Genomic DNA, 21,411 nt, shown 5'->3' on the forward strand with positions numbered 1-21,411 from the left:
AAACCTACTTCAGACTATTTTAATTTCTGTTAATGTATTGTCATCACTTAAAGAATAAGATACAAGCTGGTAGCCGGTCTAGTGACCTCATTTTAGATTAACAGTTTCCTTACGGTCAAGGCGTCAGCTCAATGTCAAATCTGAGGGATCTGGTCCTGTCAAAATCTATTTCAAAGCCACCACCCCAGGCATAAAAAAAATCATAGAATCAGAGATACAGTACCAATCCCGAGAAGGAAGACTCTAGGCCGCACACAACTCTCTCTCTCTCTCTCTCTCTCTCTCTCTCTCTCGAGGTCTTCGGCACCGTCCGCTCCCTTGCCCAGTTCTGCCTCATCGGCTCCCAGAAGGACTCCGGCTGCAGCAGCATCCTCGAGTACAGCAAGGAGTGCAACGCCTTCGACAAGGTCCACCAGGAGACGTTCGGCAAGTTCGGTTGCCGCCGAATCGTCCCGGGTATGTTCCTCGCCGTCGACCTCAAGGGCCGCGCCGTCATGATCGGCGCCTGCGAGAAGCAGAAGCTCGTCTACGCCCTCAACTGCGACACTGCTGCCCACCTCCCCATCTCCACCCCTCTCGAGGCTCACAAGTCCCACACCCTCGTCTAATCCATCGTTGTCGTCGACTGCAACAACTCCATCTTTGCCACCATCAAGCTCGACTACTCCGAAGCCAACCAGGACCCCTCCGGCCATGCTGCCATCGACGCTCAGAAGCATCTCACCTTCTACGAACTTGACCTCGACTCTCCCGCAAGTGGTCCGAGCCCATTGACAATGGTGCCAACCTGCTCGCCACTGTCCCCGGCGGCGGATTTTGGCAGGAAAGGGGCGGTTTGTAGGGACTACACAGATGCGTACGCTTTAGAAGCGAAGCACATTTCGACTTGAGGCGTGCGCTTCACATGAGTGAAGCGTGCGTTTCAAGCTTGAAACGCCTCAATGCGACGCCTCAATACCTTGAGCGTGCGCTTCGCCTATGAGGCGTACGCTTCAGGTATTGAGGAGTACGCCTCTCACAACACTGCTCAGCATGCCTTGCGCCTTTGCATGCAAACTGCTTCTTGCGTCTACGTACGTAGTGGAATACCGTGCGCCTATAAGTGCCGCATCAATTCTGTGCATTTGAGAATGTGACATCTTCCCGCGCTTGCGTGCGCTGCACACATTGCGCCTGCGAGTGCTACACTCATCACGCCTGCGTTTGTTTGTTCACGTTGCACCTATGCGTGCTGAGCGAGTTTGCACCTGCATGTGCTTTACGAGCCTTGTAGCTGTGTGCATCGACCAGATATAGCTCGATAGTGAACGATCCTAGCCGAAGTGCGTCATTCGGGTCAAGGTATGCACTACTCACCCTAACCCAAACTTCTTTATGGGAGATTTCTAGGTAAGCCCACCCAAGCCAGTATGCAGCTTGACCTTTGGTTGGAGCTCATAGTGCAAGGTTGTTTTAAACAAATGTAACTCCATGATGCGGAAAAACATGTAGAACGCATAAAGTTAGTTTCATAAAAACAATAAAAAAATATAAAAAAAGTAAGTCATTTGTACCTCATGTCGCCATAACCAAGTGTTGCGCTTATATATAATGTTAACTAACCCATTCTTTTACATATTTTTGGACCAATTAGCTCCACAGATATGATATATATGGTTTGTGTAGTTAAAAACATGCTTTAGATTTTCCTATTGACTTCAACTCAATCAAAATTCATTCTATGGTCAAAGAAACAACCTCAACCCATCCGTAGAGTTAGTTAATCAAATTAATAAAACTTGCACTTGAGAGTTTTAGCTGGAACATGTTACTATAGTGTAGCCAAAATAAATAATATATATATATATATATTTATATATTTATATATATATATGTATATATATATATATGTATATATATATATATATATATATATATATATATATATATATATATATAGAGAGAGAGAGAGAGAGAGAGAGAGAGAGAGGAAAGTATTTGGTACCTAGCTGGAACTCACAGTGAGAAGTTGTTTTGAACAATTCTAACCCCATGGTTTATTCAACATAGTGAAAATAGAAGGAATCAAATCTTGGGTCATACTTTTTTGACTTAAAAATATATTTTTTTTGAGTGTTGAAAATTCTTTATGTTATAGGCCATTGATTTTTCAACCCCTACAGAATCTTCCACAAACATTAGAATAACATGGTCCAAGAATCGATTTTTACTAACCTAAACTTATAGATCAGAAAAAAACATGAAAAATATTAAAAATGTTATGGTTTTTTAGTTCCTTACCTACACAACAAAAAAAATGCGGATTAGCGATGGATGTTATCCATCGCTAATCCATCGCAAATCCGTCGCTAATACATTTAGTGATGGATTGACGATGAATTAGCAATGGATTGTGTCAATCGCAATTTCCCGATCGCTAAATAGCGACAAAACTGATATGTCATTGATTCCGTCACTAATTTGCGATGGATTAGAGATGAACATGATCCGTCACGAGTTCATCGCTAAATAAGCATGAATTTGGTTTTGCGACAAATACATATCTGTCACTAATCTGTCACTATTTTAGCGACGGATTACATTCTGTCGCAAAACCAAATATTAGCAACAGATAATATTTGTTGCTAATCCATCAGAAAATTTTATTTAATTAAAAAAAATTGTTTGAAATATAAATATCAAGATTTTTTTTTTGTTATACAATTTATATAAGCTTTGTATAAAAGACAAAGTATACATAAAAATACATATACAAAGTATTAATATTGATAAACAAAATTTAATGGAAGCTGATTTATCATGAGAAATAACTACTGCATCTATATCATAAATAAAATAAGATGAAGAGTTTGTTTACCAAAGCATTTGCTAACACCAGTTGCTTTATCAACAAAGACTTTAGCACTCAATACTTGACCAAAAGACTGAAAAGCATTTGCAAGATCTTGATCACCAAATTCTTGAGGAATCTGATAAATAAAAAGATTTGCTCCAGAAGGACCTATTTCATAGGAGATATTTGTATACATCCAATTAATACCGAAACAATCATTAAGTATACCTTAAAATTAAAACAAATACAATACCACAATTCATAGCTATTTCACTGACCTTCAAAACTGTTGAAGAAACCAAACCATAGAGCAAGTCCTAAAATGCATCCACATAATTGAAAAAGAATTGATGATAGTATTGCAGGTAGATGTCTGGCCATACCTTTACACGCTTTCGATCCAAATCTCTCATGCCACAAACATGGAAGACACCCAAAACAAAGCAACTTAAAAAGAAATGGTAGACCTGATGCACATAAAAAGGAGAATTACTGACAACTAAGGAAAACAGATACCACAATAATCTTCAATAAGATGTATATGGAAACATATAAACTCTATAGAAACAAGTAATATATTAGACATCAAATGTAACAGTAAGAGAGTTTTTAACAGATACTCTGATCTACTCCAGCTTTACAATGGCATACTGCTATGATGCAATTTTTACAAGCAACAAGACACCACTTTTCCACATTGAGCACTGAATCAATCCCAAGCGAAGGAACAATTAAAAAGAATAAAAGAAGAAAGAAAGAAACAATTTCTTCCCCAAGCGAAGGAACACTTTTCCACATTGACCACTAGATCAATCCCAAGCGAAGGAACAATTTCTACAAGCAGCAAGACACCACTTTTCCATATTGAGCACCGGAATTCCGCGAGCTGCTCCTTCCCCATGCAGAGCATCCCTTGCCCGTCGACATCAGTGAGATCCAGGTTATCGAGCGTCGAATGCTCTGTCATAATTTGCTGGAGGAGGTAATGTCGGGCGAAGGTGACGATCAACGAGGTGATCATCCATATGACGCGTAGCTTCAGCCCACCGTTCATGTAAAATGACTCTGGGATGCCTCCCTAGTCCTCAGGGCCGCAATTGGGGTCCCTCTTAGCTTCAATGGCGGGATCGACGGGGAGATCGTCGCCAGCAGCAGGCCACCGATAGAAGGAGGTGGCACCGAGGATGGCACAATTCTCGAGTGAGCTCTCAAACTCGGCCTTCCACTTGAGGAGGGCACCGCCATCAACGTCGAGCTTGTCGCCAAGGAGCTCGATGCAGAGCTCCTTGAGAGAGCGGAGGACCTTGCAAGGGGAGTGGTGGGAGACCTTCACAAGGATGACGCGCTTGGGGCCGATCATCTGTTGGATGGCCTGGATCGGCCGGAGGATGCTTTCGAGGAGTAGCTTGGTGAGGTGGGCGAGGACACCGCCCGCCTTGGTGTCGCCGCCTACACAGGGGTCGTCAATGTTGTCGTTGTCATTGGAGATGATGCAGTCGATGCGAACAATGACGGAGTTGACCTGGGGGAGGAGGGAGGCAAAGCGCCCAGAGACAACAGAGCAACGACCGAGGGCCTTGACATCACCTAGCTTATTCAGAATGAGGAGCACCACAAAGTTAGGAAGTCGATCGAAGTGGTCCACCACCACCATCGACATCCCAAGTCACTTGGTAACGAGAGAGAGAGAGAGAGAGAGGGAGGGAGAATTTCATGCCCTAGATTGGCCGGTTTAAATTAAAAATTAGCGATGGATTAGCGACAAAAATATTCCATCGTAAAATCTATCATAAAATTTATCGCAAATTAGGGACGAAATTATTCTGTCACTCATCCATCGCGAAGTTGTGATGGAGTTTGAGACAAAATATTTCCGTCGCTAATCCGTCTTTAATTAGCGATGCATTTTTGAGACGGCGCAAGTCTATCGCTAATTCCAATTTTAGGGATGACTAGTTTTCTCTAGCTAATCCATCACAAATTTAGGATGAATTATTTCCGTCACAAATTTCTGTCGCTAATCCACATTTTTCTTGTAGAGCTACAAGCATAGTAAATATTAATTCTTATATATATGGCAAATATTGGCTACTAATGAATTTACGAAACTAATGAGATAGAAATCATAGGTGTAAGTTGTATCGACTCAACTCAATCTAACCACACAAATGTGTTCAACATGGTTTGTTTGCTAAGGATCAAGCTTTGGATTGTGTTTTTGTAATATAAAAATGTGATCTTTTGAGTTATAAATTTTAACACATTGTGGGCCATTGATTTTTGAACCCTTTAAAAAACTAATTACTTATCATAATCACATGATTCAAAATAAGTTTTTTACTAAACAAACCATGTAGAACATATTCATAACATTTGATCTACAAAAAAGTCTGTATTTTTTTAAAGAAAAAGTGATTTTTGCTCATTAGTTTTGTACCTTCGTTAGTAGCTACTATTTTACCTTAGCTCGACTAATGAAATAAAAATCATTAAGTGCAAGTTGTATTGACTCAATCTCACACCCTTCTTGCTCAAACAAAATCGGACTCACAACTACCATTGTTTGTGTGCATGATAAATGGCATGCATGTTCTACCTAAAGTGGCTTTAGCGACACTTTTTGCATGTAAAGGGATCCTATTTTATTAATTATAGGTGCATATATATAAAGAGAAAAAGAGAGAAAATTGATAATTGTTCACACATTAGGCGCAAAATGCATGTGCTAAATAGATTTTTCAGCTTCTCGGGTACTTTTTACACGGTGTTGACACTTTAAATGTATTAGGCATGGTCAATTTACTAAGAATCTACATCTTGATAATGTCTTTTTGATTTTTTGAACCATATAAAAACCCACTCATGTATAAGAATCAAATACTTCAAGAGGTGATACCTATAAAATCAAGTACATAGATCACATTTGTACTGTCAAAATTTATAAAAAGGATAAAAAAAAGCTGAAACACCTATTTAGCATACTCATTTAGCATCTACTAACGTGATATATAATCATTCTCATCCCTTACTCTCCTATCTAATCAGAGAAAACGTCTGTAAGAAACTGAAAGGAAAATGACAGTAATTAGATTAAATAGTCATTAAACTGTTTCGACAAATGGTTTTCAAGTGCAAGTAAAAGCAAAACCGCCAAGAACACTGTTTCGTCCTTAAAACATAAAGGGTTCCGCTCGTCACACTCTATAATCACTTCCCCCTGTTAATATATATATATATATATACGCAATTGTGACATGCTCATTACTAGGGGTGGCAATCGGGTCAGGTTGGCAGGTCGGGTCGGCGCGTCAGCATACCTCAACATGAACCCAACACATTTATTAAACGGGTCGGTTGTGGCAAACACGAACCCGACCCATTTATTAAATGAGTAACTCGACACGACACAGTTAACCCATTTAATAAATGGGTTGGGTCGAGTAAACGGGTTGGCGGGCAGGTTGGGTACGAGTAAATGGGTAAACGGGTTGGCAGGCGGGTCAGGGTCGGGTAAATGGGTTGGCGGGCGGGTCGGAGTCGAGTAAACGGGTTGGCGGGCGGGTTTGGGTAAACGGGTTGACCCGCCCACCTAACCCGTCTATTAAACAAGTCAGCCGGGTTGGCGGGTTGGCAAACCCCTAACACGAACCCAACCCATTTAATAAACGAGTTGGGCGGGTCGACCCGTTTACAACATGAACCCGTTTAAGCCAAACCCGGCTAAGAAGCGGGTTGGCGGGTTGTGTCAGATTTTGCCACCCCTACTTGTTACCCACGAATTCCAATACCATCCTGACCCCTCCTTCAAGAGAGAGAGTGTCACTGTGTTCAGTGAGCGTGGATAAGGCCCCAATAAAATGGGGGACCTTCTATGCTTCACATGCACCACCATAAGAGGGCGTGCTGCTTGATTTCATTTCCTGATTGTCACTTTGGTTGTACATGATTCCTCCTTTTCACCCACCATGCTCCCACCGCCTTTAGCTCAATTCTGACTTCCAGATATGATTCCTCTTCATCTTCACCACACTCCACTCCCTTCTCTCACTTATCTGCGCCTTAATTTTTTTTCCTTGAAACATCACTGCATCTGCTTCTTCCTGATTACCACTCACTGCTCGTCCTCATCTCCACCATTTTGGGAAACCAATACCACCAAAGCTTTCCCCAATCGCCACCTTGCCAGAATCAATACGTTCCATGTTGTCTCTACTCTGTTAGTTATTTGGATTCGGATTGGATCCATCCAATTTTAGTTTTGATCCAAATCCATTTTCCATAACTAACCGTTATAGACGTCAAATGTGCATTGATTTGAAGTGGAGATAAGTCCCACTTAGTCGTGAGCTTATCTATAACTGTTAGTCAGTTACAAAAGAGAATACAAGTATCCCTGCGTGGTTGAGGGCAGGGGTGTGCGATATACATCTTCCTAAAGGTTTCAACTTACGCGGTTGGGTCCCTACTCTAATTTTCTCATTCAAGTGTTGTGACTCACCTAAGGTAGAGAAAAGCTAGAGGAGAAGGCTCTTCTGCTCTACTCCAGATGCCCAAGCTCCATCATCAATCAATGGCAGGGACACAAGGTACATGTTTCTATTTCTCTATATTTCCAGTTTTTGTACAGAATGCATGTATCCTTGTTTTTGTTAGCCGAGGTTTATTTTTTCACCTGTGATAGATTATCCAAGATATTGCTTTTATCAGAACTCCTGATGTCCATCAATTGGTATCAGAGCCGTTAGGTTCTACGTTGGTCCTCTGGGTTTGTTCACCCATCTTTGTATAAGGCAAAATAGAGATGGGAGCAGAGATGAGTCTTAGTTTTTTTGAAACTTGGTCACTGCGTATATCTCGTTGTTTCTGTTGCTTTGATAAACAAAAGCAACGTGAAAACCCAAAAAATTAATTCTGTTTTGAAACAGAATCATTTTTTTCTATTCTAATAATCTGAACTAGTCTGATACAGTTCATTTCGGTTATGGAAACTATATCAGACTTGACTCGTTTCAGATCCAGTTGGAAACTGAATCGGGTCAAGATTGTGGACTGTTACAGCCCAAATCTTGGATTCTGACCCATGTTGGGTCTGAGCGAGTCCCTGTGACTGACATGACTCGTGTCGAGTTCTTGTGACCGACACGCCTCGTGTCGGGTCTGGGCGAGTCCTTTGTGACTGACATGACACATGTCAGGTCACTGTTTCCTTTTTGACATTTTTGCCAGGATCAGATCTTTCCCACCGGTCGCTGGCGAAACCTCTGTTCAAAAGGGGTTTTGCCGGAAATGATGTGGGACTCATTTTGGGTGAAACCCAAATCCTTCCGGATAACAGAGACGGCATCGGTTTTGCCGATTGTGTTGCCGGAAAAACCCCTCTATAAATTAAAGAAAATTTTACTTACAGAGGGTGTTTTTTGTCGTTCTTTTTATCTACCGACTTTTGCCTCTGTTATCGTGTGGTGACCGAAGCAGGGAAGGAGGTCGGTTCTGGTCGGACCTACACTTCGCACCGCGTCGGATGGCAGAGAGGGATCTGGGCTGGGGGATCAGGTTTTGAGGGCATGGTAGAGGTCGGCAGGCTCCGCCGCCATCTATCCCACCGGGCGTCGCCATCGTTTTTGACAGAGCCACCGGCCGCCTCATCGGATGCTTCAGAATGATGAGAGAGAAGAAGCTTGAGGCGGCTAGGGTTTTTCTTTCTAAAAAACATCATAACGATGTTTTATATTCAAGAACCGTATCGGGTCTGGACCCGATCCAAAATATCTGATTTTCCCTGGATCTGAAAATGATAATCGGATCAGGTCTGGACCCGATCCAAAATACTCGTTTCAGCCCGAATCCGAAACATAAGGCGGTGCTACAGTAACAGGTTTGGGTCTGGACCCGGGTCGACTTGTTTCAGGATCCATAGATCTGAAGTCCATACATACCGGGTATATCTATCCCAAATATGTTTTTTTGGAACAGATAGAACGTTACAGACATCAGGAACTTCTGTCCCAGACACCCTGTGCAACTGTCCCAGAACATAGTGTTTTGGAACAGACAGAACATTTTGAACAACTGTCCTAGAACATATACGTTTATGTCTGAACAAAACAGTCTATTCTGGAACAGACAGAAAGACCCAGAACGAATCATATCGATCGATATGGCTTCGGAGACCAATACAGAGCATTCCAGGACTAGTTTTAAGTGAATTTAAACCAGTTACTGGGGTTTTAAAGTTGGTTCTTTCACTTGGCATAACTACTTTTTTTTAGACTGTTCTGAGGGTGTTTCTTTTATGATTTATCAAATTTTGAACTGATACATTTATTTCTGAGACTGTTCATCATGTTTTTGGATTGGTTCTTGGGTTATAGGGCTGACATACATGTTTTAGAGCATGCATATTATATTTATGAGGTATTTTAAAGCATATTTAGTTATATTACTGATTCATTATATTTTGGAGTCGGTTTTAATGCTTATATATATGCTTCTATGGATATTATGCTTGTTTCATGCATATGTATACACATTTTGAATGCATAAAGATATGTGTAGTATCATTTTTAGTATGCATGATTGTTTAAGCGTTCACATCAATGTTGATATAGGGATTAACATGAAATTTGTATTTGTATGTATCTGTTTTCACCAAAGTGAATTGATGTATATTTTTGCAAATGTCTAGTTAAAAATTTTTAACATTGAAATTGTATTGGCCTTATAGAAATAATATGCCATGCAAAGATGGTATTATTATGTTTAGAGGCTAGTAGGATAAAATGAAGGAAGTGTCTCTCAGCACATGAGATGTGTAGTACCCAAAGGTACCGTATCGATTGTCTCTGGGTACATGTTCCTTCAGTTTTATCAAATAGTGAGAGGTGAAGTGCATTTGCGTATTATGAGTACCCACCAAAGTGGGATCATAATGACCCCCAACACTTGCTTAGGAAAGAGTAAATAATTAGGGGCCTTATTCATATATTTATCTTTCCTTTTACATGTCTCATTATATGCAATAATATTATCTTTTGTCTATGTAGTGCCTAATACAGTTTTTGGCTCATCTAGTATCTCTTTCTTCGATGGTTCTAACTTCTCAGAATGGAAAAGAATAATTTTATTTACTTTAGGGTATATGGATTTAGACCTAGCTCTTAGAAAAGAGGAACCTGCTGAACTAACACCTACTACCACTCCGAAACAGAAATCTGACTTTGAGAAGTGGGAGCGTTCTAACCGCCTTAGTCTACTTTTGTTGCAATCTAGTGTAGATAAGAACATAAGGAATGCCATTCTCACATGTAAGAATGTAAAGGATTTTCTGGCTGCTATAGAGACACAGTTCGTGAGTTCCAACAAGGCTAGGGCTAGTACCCTTATGTCTAAGTTAACATCTATGAGATACATGAATGGGGAAAACATCCAACAACACATACTAGAGATGAGAAACATAACAACGCAACTTAATGACATGAAGCAGATTATCTCAGACTCCTTCCTTGTCCACCTCATTATGGCATCATTGCCAGCTGAGTACGGTCCCTTTAAAATCTCCTACAACACACATAATGACGAATGAACTTTTAATAATCTCTTATCCAAGTGTGTTGAAGAAGAGGAGAGGTTAAAGGGTTAGAAGGTGCATAGTGCACATATGGCTTCTCATAAAGTTCAGCCGAAGAGTGAATCGAAAAAGAAATGTTTTAAGAAGAAGCCCAAGAAAAGATCAGCCTCTCAGCCCAACCAAGCATCTGCTAAGTCTGATGTTCATGCAATAAAGTGTTTCTTTTGCAAAAAGAATGGACATAAAAAGGCAAAGTGCGTAAAGTATCAACTCTGGTTGAGCAAGAAAGGTAACTTGTCATTTATTTCTCATGAATGTAATTTGATAGATGTTTCAATTAATAGTTGCTGGATTGACTCAGGTGCCATTGTGCATAATGCCAATTCTCTATAGGCATTTCTGAACCAGAGGGAACCAACAAGTCATGAAAGCAACATCTTCTCCGGAAATAAGATGCAGTCTCATGTGAAGGCTGTTGGGACCTGCAGAATAGTATTAGATAGTGATTTCATTTTGGATTTGGTAGATACCTTTTATGATTCATCATATAGCAGGAACCTTATTTTTGTATCAAGGCTTGATAAATTTGAATATTGTATGAAGTTTGAACAGTCCAAATTATATATCAATAAAGACAATGTCCTGATTGGTTCTGCATTATTGTGTGATGGATTATATCGTCTGGAAACCCAAATCCATATCAAGAAACCCTTAATACCAATCAAGTAATTGGCAATAAACGTAACCTGATAGATGATCAATCCTATATTCTCTGGCACCGTCGTTTAGGACACATCTCAAAAGAGAGAGTCCAACGGCTTGTGAAAGAAGAGATCTTTGGATCCTTAGATTTAATAAATAATGAACAGTGTTTGGACTGCATCAAGGCTAAGCAGACAAATACATATAAGAAAAATGCCAAAAGAAGTGATAAATTATTGAAAATCATTCATACCGATGTATGTAGACCATTTGCCTCTTGTTTTATGGGCTAAAAGTATTTTGTCACCTTTATTGACGATTATTCTCGGTTTATGTATTTGTATCTCCTATTTAAGAAATCTGAGGTCTATCAAGTTTTTAAAGACTTTAAGAAAGAGGTAGAAAAAAAAATAGGGAGAATAATCAAAATTGTTAGATCCGATAGAGGTGAAGAATACTATGGGCGATTTATTGATATGGGACAACAAGAAGGACCATTAGCTCGATTTCTGAAGGAAAAGGGTATTGTCCTTCAATACACCATGCCCGATAGTGCATATCATAATGGTGTAGCCGAAAGGCGAAATCGAACACTTAAAGAAATGGTCCAAGCAATGTTGAATTATTCAACATTACCTGTAACCTTATGGGGTGAAGCCCTAAGGACAACTGTGCATATTTTAAATAAGGTTTCTACAAAACCGTTCTAAAAACTCCTTATGAGTTATGAACAAGTAGGAAGCCTATCCTTTCTTACATGCACATATGGGGTTGTCCTACAAAGGCTAAACTTTATAGCCCTCACATAAAGGTTTTTGATCATAGGACAACCAGTGGTTTCTTCATTGGTTATCCAAAAAGGTCAAATGGTTACAGGTTTTATTGTCCGTCCCATACACCATGTATAGTAGAAACAAATAAGGCAAGATTTATAGAAAATAGTTCTGTTGGGAAAGATGCATTATAAGACCTCAATTTTGAGGAATCTTGAGATAAGGATAATACCCCTGAGATAGATGATAGATTGCCTATCATTTTTCAACAAAGTGTTGAACCTACAAGTGGTGCACCCACTACAGAAGAACCATTAGTGGATAATACTAGATAATACTGGAGAGTACATATAGGAGGATCAGGAACCTCCACCTGTATGGAGAGACACTAAAGTTAGAAGATCTACTATTCATCTGGATTATGTGGTGTATTTACAAGAGCTTGTAAATCTCATAGATGATGATCCCATGACATTTATGGAAGCTGTTGAAAGTAAGCAATCCTCACTTTGGATTGAGGCTATAAAAGAAGAGATAGACTCTATGACCAAAAACAAAGTGTGAGACCTTGTTACATTACCTAGGGGAGTTAAACCCGTTGGGTGTAAATGAGTATTTAAGACCAAAAGGAACTTCAAAGGTAATGTTGATAAGTATAAAGCAAGGCTTGTTGCAAAAGGTTTTACCTAATTGAAGGGCATTGACTATAGTGAGACATATTCGTCTGTCTCAACTAAAGAATCAATACAGATTATACTTGCCTTTGTAGCTCATTTAGATTTAGAGCTACACCAAATGGATGTAAAAACAACTTTCCTAAATGGTGCACTTGATGAGGATGTTTACATGGATCAACCTCATGGTTTCTCTAAAGGTGAGTCTGAACGTTTGGTTTACAAGTTAAATAAGTCATTATATGGACTTAAACATGCCTCCTGCCAATGGTACATTAAATTTACCGAAGTTATTCTGACTTTTGGATTTACAGAAAACATGGTTGATCGATGTGTGTTCCTCAAGACAAGTGGCAGTAAGTTCATAATCATGGTATTATATGTAGATGACATATTACTTGCAACAAACGATAAGGTCATGCTCACAGAAACCAAGGAGTTTCTTTCCCTTCATTTTGAGATGAAAGACATGGGAGAGGCTGCTTTTGTTCTCAGCATAAAGATCCGTCGAGACAGAGCAAAAGGTGTCTTAGGCATCTCTCAAAGAACCTATATAAATAAAATTCTCAGAAAGTATGGAATGGAGAATTGTTCTCCTACTACAACACCCATACTTAAAGGGGATAAAATGAGCTTCAAAGTTTGTCCTCAAACTGAAGAAGACAAGGCACTCATGAACCAAATACCATATACTTCAGTTGTTGATAGCTTGCAATATGCGCATATCTGCACCCGACCTGACATATCCTATGCAGTTGGGGTTCTTGACAGATTTCAGTTGAATCTAGGACATTCTCACTGGACAACTGCAAAGAAGGTCATGCGGTATTTGCAAGAGACAAAAGATTATATGTTGACCTACAAGAGATCGGAGCACCTTGAAGTGATTGGCTATTCAGATACTGATCTAGGAGGATGTCCTGATAGTAGAAAATCTACAACATGATACATCTTCCTTCTTGCTGGTGGTGCCATTTCATGGAGGAGTGGGAAGCAGTCCACTACTGCTGCACACACCATGGAGTTTGAATTCATTGCACTTTTTGAGATGACGTCAAAGGCTATCTGGTTGTGAAACTTCATATCTGGACTCAAAGTGGTTAAATCCATTAGGAGACCACTTAGGGTATATTGTGACAATGAAGCCGCTGTATCATTTTCAAACAACAATAGGAGTACTACATCATGCAAGCATATGAAATTGAAGTACTTTGTTGTCAAGAAAATGACTGAGAATCAGCATGTGTGTATTGATAACATTGGTACCAAAGAAATGGTTGCAGATCCTCTTACTAAGGGTTTGACCCTGAGATTATATGTTGAACATGTAAAGATGATGAAGCTCTCCATTTTGTTGTAGTCAGATGCACAATTTTGTACATGTGATCACATGTTGTTATAAAGGTTGATTCTTTTAACTGTATTACATAAAGTTATCTATGTGAATAGAATTTTGTTGAAGCAATATAAATTAGACCCAAATGAAATTTAGGCCAATCTATTCAAATTTGTTATTTCAAATCATTTGAGAATAGCATATTTTTGTCCAAGTGGGAGATTGTTAGTTATTTGGATTCAGATTGAATCCATTCGATTTTAGTTTGGATCCAGATCTATTTTTCATAACTAATCGTTATGAACGTCAAATGTGCATTGATTTGAAGTGGAGATAAGTCCAATTTAGTCGTGGACTTATCTGTAACTAACTGTTAGTCAGTTACGAAATAGAATATAAGTATCCTTGCGTGGTTGAGGGCCGGGGTGTGCGATATACATCTTCCTAAAGGTTTTAACCTACACAGTTGGGTTCATATCCTAACTCCATCATCAATCAATGGGTACATATTTCTATTTTTATTTTCAGTTTTTATACATAATGCATGTATCTTTGTTTTTGTTAGTTGGGTTTAATTATTTTACCTGCCATGGATTATCCGAGATATTGCTTTTATCAGATCTCCTATGTCCATCATGCCCCTCTCTATTTAAAATGCTTAGCGCCAGCAGAGGAAAGCACCCCCACAATCGTCTTGCCTCCAACCATCCTTCTGAGCTCTCACTGTCGTTTGCATTCACTAGAAGATCCCCTCTCATACCGAGCAGATCAGTAGGAGCTTCAGTAGCTATGACACTGATGGCTGATGATTGCGTTCGTCCCAAGGAGAAGCTCGTCGTCATCATGGGAGCCACTGGTACCGGAAAATCTCGGCTCTCCGTCGACCTCGCCACCAGGTTCACCTCTGAGATCGTTAACTCCGACAAGATGCAGATCTATAAGGGATTGGATATAGCCACCAACAAGATCCGCGACGATGAGCGGTGCGGCGTGCCCCACCACCTCATGGACTGGGTCGACCCCGCCGGCGACCTCCCCGCCGACCAGTATACCGAGCTCGCCGCCCGGGTCATTTCTGCTATCTCGGCCCGGAACCGGGTCCCGATCCTCGTTGGCGGGTCCAATTCCTACATCCAGGCCCTGGTTTTCGCGGACTCTTCCGGGCTCAGGTTCCGGTACGACTGCTGTTTCATCTGGATTGATGTCTCTCTCGAGGTCCTGTCCGAGTTCCTGTCTCGTCGGGTCGATGACATGATTGATGCGGGACTCTTCGCCGAGATGGCAGAGTTCTACGACCCGAACGAGGCCGTGGATCGCGGGTTGAGGCTGTCCATCGGCGTGCCCGAGTTCGCCCGCTACTTCCAGCATTACCCTCCGGATTCCTCGTCTGATTCTTCTTCTTCTTCTTCCTCGGAGGAGGATTGGGATCCGGAAGAAAAAAAGCGAAAAAAGATGTTTGACGATGTTATTCACGAGATGAAAAGGAATACCATCAAGCTGGCAGAAAAGCAAACTGCCCGGATTCAAAACTTTTGCGCCTGTGGATGGGACATACATCGCATCGACGCGACAGCAGTCTTCGAAGCAACCCCATCACAGGCTGGACACTTGTGGGAGAAAAATGTCCTCGTCCCTGCTTTGGAGATTGTGAATTTTTTTTTATCTTCAAACAGGAATGAGGTAAAAACTAGTGCCAAGACAAACGCAAAAGAAATAGAAGCAGTCGAAGAAATGGTCGGCCAACTTTTTTAATAATTGTTATCCAGACGCTTTCTTTCTTGGTAGCCGTTAGGATAAAAACGTTTCTTCATTGTGGTTTTAAGTGGGCGTAGAGAGAGCATGCGGTCGCGTATGGTCTGGGCGTCCAATTTTGAGAAGGAGATGGACGACTTTTCCGATGAGAAGGCATTTGGCATTTGGGGAGGGTGTCAAGTTTTAAAATGTGATGCCCTTTTGGGGGGATTATGGTGTTTACAGACCTTTTTCTTTTCTCTTTCTCTTTTTTTTTTTTGTTTGTTTGTTTGTTTTGGCTATCTTAGTACAACATCTTCCATGCTTTCTTCTCTCTTTTCGAGTAGTGTGATGGGTAGGTAAAACTGATTGCATCAATAGCTTTGTCACAAGTTTGGCTTGTGGATGTATGCATCTGCCACAATACCTTGTTTCAGTTTTACACAAAGAAAGTGCTCTCTCTTTCCATCTCCTGTTTTTTCTGTATGTATGTGTGTGCTTTTGGGTGGTCTACTCTCTTCAATATGGTCAGTCTGCAACTTTGAAAATAACCACATGGGGAATGGGAAATCTGGTTTGGTAGACTTGACTCCACTTCACTTAACTGAAACTTTATGAGAACTTAGGTTTAGAGCAATCCAAGAGACAACCGATCTGGTAGTGGGTTCAAGGGTCTCATCTGACCTGCATTTAAACCAATGCTCAGAATTCTTCTCTGAATCCAATCGGTTTCCCAAAAAGCTGTCTGAATTTGTCAAAATCGAACTGAATTGATTAGCTTTGAATCGATTCATGTAATCATATATAAGGCTGATTCAGACCCAGTTCAGGCCTCAAACAAGTTGATTCAGTCCACTGCAACTGGATTGAATTGAAAAAGGGCCGATTCAATTCGATCTTGATAACACTGATTGAAACCACCCCCTCATTATACGTGGAACCTGAAGATGGTCAGAAATCTGGACTGGGGATTCATCAAAGCATTTAGACCAGGTTTGGCAACTGTTTACATGAAATTGTTAATGCATGAGCTTATCTAGCCTTATTCCAATATACCCATTTTAGAATTTGATTGAAGAAACTGTGCCTGCATTGAGTTGCAAACTGTTTTGCATGTGGTTAGATATCCAAGCGAATTCAATCCGGTCTAGTCAGAGAGTTCATTTTACAATCGGATTTGGACTCAGTTTGTAGTTTTACATCCAAATCCAAATCCAAGTTTGATTTGAACTGGATACACACCCGAATCAATTTATGTGCAAAAGTCTATCTGATTAGCTGTTTAATTTTGTGCTTTCCGGATTTGATGCTACCTTGTTACATCCGAATCCGAATTCTGACTCTAAATCAGATTAGTTCGGATTAGGTAAATTAAGCCTACATCTGAACGGAATCTGACCTGTTTACATCTCTATATCTACACAGTGGCTGGAATAAAAAAATTGCGCAAGCTCACCCACTCAGACACCAACCAGTGCGCTCAGGCATGGATAATGAGATACTTATAGAGGTTTTTGACCTCTTTATCATCAATTATAACAACACATTATCTTTGATTTAAAAAAAAAAAACTCCATTTGGGAGTGTTTAACAAGCCCAGCCAATGTGGAGCAAGTGTAAAGAAATTGGTCATTCAGTGGAATCTCATTGTTACATTGGACAGATTCGAACTCATCTCTAATGAATGAGTCACCTGGTTGTAGAGAGACGCATAGGCTCAGCATATACAACCAGGAAATACATGAAATTGTCAAAAGAAAATTTACAAATATTTGGTGGTGTTTAGTTGCACTAGAATCAGAAAACTCAGCTTGGCTGGGCTCAAACTTGTGTTCATGGATATGAACTCACATCCCATGTTTGTCTCAGCTTGGCTCGACTCATCTACATCTCTATCTTCTTCATAGAGGATTTGAACATCTTTGGTGCTACATGATACTGAAGGAAAACAGAAATTCCCAAGTACAGATTTCCAAACAAAAAATATGCCATGTCTGGCCCAGCACACAGTCGTGCCAAAAAAAATAATGTTACAGCTACTATTTCACATATAGCTATGGTGCAGATGATTATATATATATATATATATATATATATATATATATATATATATATATATATATATATATATATATTATATACTTGGAAAGAAGAAGCCAAGCATGACTGGAAGTTTTAACTTTTGTGGCATGCATATGCTCTATTTAATTCTATCATTCAATCATTAATAAGTTAGATAGGAACCTAAATAAATATACTTCTATGCTTCTTGTTTTTTTGAGATAAATACTTACATGCTTCTTTATTCCTTTGTTTTTATATATAATTTTGGGCCCCATACTCTTTTCAAATTGTCTTTTCCGATGTGCACCTCATTCTATCGGCTAATGATTAAATTGCCTCTTTCTTGTATGATTTTCACTATTTAATATTAACTATAAATTACAAAGAAGCACACCTTATAAAATATTTACCAGCAAGTAGTCTTTGCTAGGCTAATACCAATTCGGATCATATCTTCATACCTATTCACAAAATCACTGGAATTTTCAATCAAACTAGGGAGACAGATCCCTTGGATTCGATTGTAAACAGTATAACAAATATCAATCTGCTTAAATTTAACATAATAGGATTGAATTTTGGTCCAAAAATTTAGGATGGTAAATCACTTACTAAATATCATCATCTCCCTGCCTTTAAAAATTTTAAAATCCCTTGTGAAATAACCTAATTGGACTTGAATCATTGTTGTGCTCCAAAGGCATTAAGATTTTTATCAGATTCAGATCTTAAAAAGTTCATACTATAGTTCACCATTTTCATAATTGGATATCAAAGTGGCACAATAATTCAACTAAGTGGATTTTGTTCAGTGGCATATCCAACCAAAGTCAGCGTGCCATAATTTAGATTTTCATAGTTAAGCATATGGTTTACCCTTAGGTTATTTTATCTAAATTCTCTTCTTTTTTATATGTAACTTTGATGTATTATCTAATAAAACTATAGAAAAGCTATAATTGTACATAGATGTTCAATATATACATGGAGATTCATAATATGTTTAATAAGTCATATAATGGCTTATTTTTTCAAAATATTAATGGCTTATTTTTTCCAAAATATTAAGAGACGTCTCCAATTTGCGAATGTTTGATACGAACCCAAGTTAGCAAGAATTCAACTAAGCATCTTATATTGTTCATTAGTTTGTATTGTTAAAGGGATTCATGACACCGTTTACGCATGTATGGAAGTTACTTAATGAAAAGCCAAATTACGCCATGATGCTTAATTAACCTAGGCAAGTATTGGAGGTACAAAATAGAAAAATTAAAAACTAATGCAATACTAAGAGTGGCTTCACATCCTATTTGACTAGCAGCCCATTGGTCTGTCGAGTCCCTTACTCTACAATAACATTTGGTGATATTAGCTGACCGACTTCGGCAACCAGTTATAGGTAGGTGGTCTCCTTTCAAACCGCTAGTAGTGGGGAGAAAATACCTTCCAATGTAATATGCAATGCAAACTCTTTTCCTCTAATTTAAAGATAATCTTTTCATGATCATGTTCAAACTAAAATCATATTAATTCATCTTATGAATAGTTCCATGTCTCTTGTTTTGTGGTTTAATTAGAGCAATTTTGTCAACATCAAATTGAATTGCCTTGAATCAGTCGATTCAAGCATAAATATCGGCCCTGGTTAGGATATATATATATATATATATATATATATATATATAGAGAGAGAGAGAGAGAGAGAGAGAGAGAGAGAGAGAGAGAGAGAGAGAGACTACATGTAAAGTGTTTGAAGATAGTTTGGACGAAGTGTCGCTATTGATCACACATTCAAATGGTGACACTGCATCTTTTTTTTGCATGCTCAGCACTTTTAGTGGCAGTCTCAGTGGTTTGCTAAATCTCTGAGCAGAAAAACAGAGATTTAGCAAACCACCGGTAAATCTGTTTTTTTGGAAAAAGAAAGGTGTGCGACGTTATACCACACATCCAAACAGTTCAAAGGAAAACCCGTTTAAGATACAGGTTTTCCTATATATATATATATATATATATATATATATATCAGGCCAAATAGGAAAGGACCTTATTTCAATTTGATCGTAGCCCCGGTTGGTTGTTATTATAAGTTGTACTTGTCAATGAATCTTCAACCTTCACACATATCATCAAAAGCAAAAAACCAAAGAAAAAAAATTTGTGGCACATATTGTAATGAGAGCAGACTATATATGATCTGGCCCCCAACCACCCCCAACATTAGGGGGGCCACGCCTCACCCGATCACATAGGGTCCAGTTTGTATCGGTACTTGACCCAACCCGAATCTGAATTCCGGGCATGGAAAGTGCCCACATGAACCAGATCTAAACAATATGTGGCCCAAGATTGGGTCATGATTTTTGCTGGGTAGTCGGCCTGACCCATCTTTTTTGTTGGGTACTCGACCCGACCTGAGTATTATATCTATATCTATATATACCCTGACTCGTTCGGTTGAGAGCCCTACAATCACGTCACCACAGTGCAACAAAATCAAAAGGCCTGCACTTGGTTTAGAAGTCACAATATGTAATAACTTATTTATAAAACAATAATTGGCACTTGTTTGTAAAAAGACAAATTAATCTTATAATTTTATAATGTTCGAAGGTCAATCATAATTAACTCTAAAGATGTTGGTAAAACGAAAATTACAGGTATCTTAAATCTCATTATGATAAATGGAAGTTACATAAAAAACATAGGTTTTTTTGCAAGTCTCTTCCTTTTTTTTATAATAAAACTGGTATTAGGCAAACCCCTACCGGTTAGAATATCAGAACAGCACTACAATTCTCTATCACTGGGAAACCAATCCAGAGGCTTGTCTTTACAAATGGAACACGGACTACTACCGGAGATTCTAGACAAAGCTCGGTACATGATTTCTCACTCGGATATGGTGAAATTGATAAAGAGTATCAAGGATTTCCCTCTCAACAAGATCTGCTTTACGTCTTCCGTCTAGCTTTGGCATTAACGATGCAATCCACATCTCTCCTAGAAGATTCAATAATCACTTTCTTTGATCTGTCTATCATATGCAACAGCTTTGTCCACCACTTCCATTCGAGCTGCTTGACATTGTTACCCTCTCTATATACCAGCCTGCAGCTAGATATGATCTCTTAACATCCAGAATAGTGAAACCAATATTATGCTATTGACTATTAAGAACACTAAAGACATTGAATTCAAACCCACTCATCTCCAGGGGGGTGCCAACGATCTGCGTGTCTCCAACGACTAAGGACAGGGTGAACAGTATCTTTTCCGATCGACAGGATTAGCTCTTTTACAGAATTAACACAAAATAAGGAGATTTCCTGTGCCGAAAAAAGCGTCATTCTCAACGGGACTCCGTCCGTTTGGTATGAGCAGTTTGTGCAAGTCACCATGTGATGGGATGTTGCAAGTTCGAACCCCGTCAGTATGGGTGGTTGAATAACTGCCTGGTTGTATAGCCACCAGTAGGGCTTGTCTACTTGAAAAAGGAGGGGTTCCTTAATCCCCAGCATGATCATCAAAGAAAGGGGCATTCTCAAACGATGCCTAGTGTTGTGCTACTAGTCTTAGCTGTAACTAATTAGTCAACGATTAAACTGATCCCATGACCAAGTACTACTTGTGGGATCTTTATAGTTGTGACAGTTTTAATCATCTAATGAGCATCAACGGTGGCACTGTGCATGACAGTGTCAACTTATTAATAGCGTATTAAAGCC

The 21,411-nt window shown here is 39.4% G+C and overlaps 2 pseudogenes; one reads left to right on the forward strand and one right to left on the reverse strand.

The window, feature by feature from the left end:
- Positions 1-3,911: 3,911 nt before the first annotated feature.
- Positions 3,912-4,493, reverse strand: LOC149831487 (F-box protein At5g46170 pseudogene; annotated as a pseudogene).
- A 10,181-nt stretch (positions 4,494-14,674) lies between these two features.
- On the forward strand, positions 14,675-15,637 carry LOC149831488 (adenylate isopentenyltransferase pseudogene; annotated as a pseudogene).
- The last annotated feature ends 5,774 nt before the right edge of the window (positions 15,638-21,411 follow it).

The sequence above is a fragment of the Nuphar pumila genome, chromosome 7, assembly GCF_984573655.1.
Source record: "Nuphar pumila chromosome 7, dmNupPumi1.hap1.1, whole genome shotgun sequence".
In the NCBI taxonomy this organism is placed as follows: Eukaryota; Viridiplantae; Streptophyta; class Magnoliopsida; order Nymphaeales; family Nymphaeaceae; genus Nuphar; species Nuphar pumila.